The sequence below is a fragment of the Python bivittatus genome, unplaced genomic scaffold (genome assembly GCF_059951505.1).
Source record: "Python bivittatus isolate LINGU-HERP-01145 unplaced genomic scaffold, Pbiv_v1 ctg000020_np1212, whole genome shotgun sequence".
Lineage (NCBI taxonomy): Eukaryota > Metazoa > Chordata > Lepidosauria > Squamata > Pythonidae > Python > Python bivittatus.
In genome coordinates this window covers 7,390,001-7,392,500 of record NW_028277030.1, presented here as the reverse complement: position 1 = coordinate 7,392,500, position 2,500 = coordinate 7,390,001, and the positions used below count along the sequence as shown (strand labels likewise).

Sequence of the window (2,500 nt, the reverse complement as noted above, 5' to 3'; positions counted from 1 at the left end):
AGTACACAAACAGTGAGTGACAGAGGGCAATTCCTGATATCAATTTCTGATAAACACATGGAATTCACACATTAAAAGACTCCAATCCTCCCAGATCGGAAAAATCTCATTAAAGTACTACTGTATCAGTATCAGAGACATAGAGATAAACCACATTTATACACCATTCAAAAGAGCTAAGAATAAAAAATAAAAAACTAAGAAGGAAACAAGAAGACCAAAACACATCCTTTCCAGCAGCCAGCACCCAGATAAGCAGGGATTATCTAGTCGGGTAATGAACCATCTGCAAGTGAACAACCAAGCTCAGAGAGCACCAAGGACTCCACAGATGGGAATATGAATGTTCAAACTTGAATGGCTGTGGAGAAGCAGCATTATTTCATTACAGAAGCTCATCAGGTATTAGACTTGTTTTTTCTTAACAAGGCAACCTCAATAACTTATAACTGCCACACCAAGCTTATCATACAGGTCAGGTCAGGTCAGTCTTAGGAACAACATGTGCAGCAGGGATTGACAAGGCATGGCTATAATCAGCAGATGTCTAAATTGGTGTCGGTAATTATGGAATTAGGGCACCGTCAACACATTTCAAAATATTACTGGTCAACATGTCTGAAAGGGAAATCTATTAAATAGCTTAAGATTTTAGAGTTAAGATTTCAGAAATATATTTTGTGAGCTGGATCACTTTTATGATCCATCTTTTACGCTCTCTACAGCGAGAGAAGCAATTCCATATAGACAGTAGAGATGCATGAGTGGAGCTTCTTGTATGCATTATAGCAATGAGTGTACAGCAAAGCCTCTGAACCAGGGGTCGGGAACCTTTTTGTCTGAGAGAACCATGAACGCCACATATTTTAAAATGTAATTCCGTGAAAGCCATACAATATGTTTAAAACTAAATACAAGTAAATGTGTAGCTGGTGGGATAGACCCTTACAGGCTGTCAAGGAGGTTAGGCCCAAGCCGGGGGCTCAATTTTCGGCCACTGGTGGAAAGTGGCACCGTGCCTGAAATGTGTCTCATACCTCGTTGGGGCCACAAACAGGGGGCCAGCCCAAGATGAGGACTCACCCAACAGAGCAGGGGCAGCGGAAGCAGGATGCAAAGCGGTGCACCCGGATCGCATTTGTGTGGGCCGCCGACGGGAGCTAGGCCGAAGCCAGGGCCTCGATTTGCGGCTGCCTGTGGAGGACGATGCGGCTCCAGGCCCGTTCGGCCACGGATGCTGCGGGGCAAGGTAGGGTAAGTCCCAAGGATGCCGGATGCAGATGCGATGCGGAGGATGGCGTGGCCTGCGCTCGGCGGACAGAAGACGTGTTCTAAGCCTTACCCTGTTATTTTTTTTATTAAAGATTTGGGAGCGAGCCAGATGCAGCCATCAAAAGAGCCACATCTGGCTCGCGAGCCATAGGTTCCCTACCCCTGCTCTGAACAGAGAGCCTTTGAACTGAATTGCTTGTCTAAAACAGCTCCAGGTTGGTCTTAATCTATTTAATGTAGTCAAGAAAGTACAAATATTGAAAGTACTGTCTTTTTAAAAAAAAGAAAGTTTTATACAGTAATTCATTTAACAACCATTCGAAGTTATGATGCTGAAAAAAGTGACTTACGACCATCACAACGTCCCCACGGTCACACGATCAATTTCAGGCACCTGCCAATCAGCATGTATTTATGACAGTTGCAGCATCCTGGGGTCACATGATCACCATTTGTGACTTTCCCAGGGGGCTTCTGTCAAGCAAAGTCAATGGGGGAAGCTGGATTTGCTTAATGACTGTGTGATTTGCTTAATGACTGCAGTGATTCACTTAAAGGCCACGGAAAGAAAGGTTGTAAAATTGGGCATGACTCACTTAACAACCACATCCATGATGGAAGTTCTGGACCCAATTGTGGTCATAAGTCGAGGACTACCTGTACTCTTATTACAAGCTGTTTCATATCAACATGAAAATGGAGCACTGTGGTAAACAAAGAGAGTCTTCTGCAGAATAAATGTGAATTGGCTAAAACAGATATTTCATGAAATATTAATTTGGAATGTCCCTTTGCTAGATTAAAACTAAAACAGAACTAATACAAGTAGAAGGAAGAGAAGACCAGAATATGTGACCAATAAACTTAAAGATTCTTTTGCTTTTGGTATATGACTGTTTTGGATCACATGGACATGGAATTCTTTGTTGTCCCAATGAGAATCATGGGAAAGTCTAAATAATGAAATGGAAGAACTAATAAAGAAAAAAACCCATTATGTTTTGATTCATAATGGATATCTTAAAGGGGGAAATATAGAACAAACAAAAGTCATACTTCATGTGTGCTCTACTGGAGAGAGAGGGTATGCACAAATTATTCAAAGAACATGACTTTCAAAATATGGCTTAGTTAGTAACCATTGGCTGGGAAAAAAAAGAGAGACCACAGCTTGATGCCTCTCATAAAGCTTAAAGAACATAGTAAGAAATTTCTTACTATGTTAGAT

At 41.8% G+C, this 2,500-nt stretch overlaps 1 protein-coding gene across 3 annotated transcripts in view; it reads right to left on the bottom strand.

Moving 5' to 3' along the window:
* Positions 1 to 2,500, bottom strand: part of EHBP1 (EH domain binding protein 1) — a 251,880-nt gene that overhangs the window by 45,961 nt on the left and 203,419 nt on the right. The gene's annotated exons all lie outside the window — the stretch shown is intronic.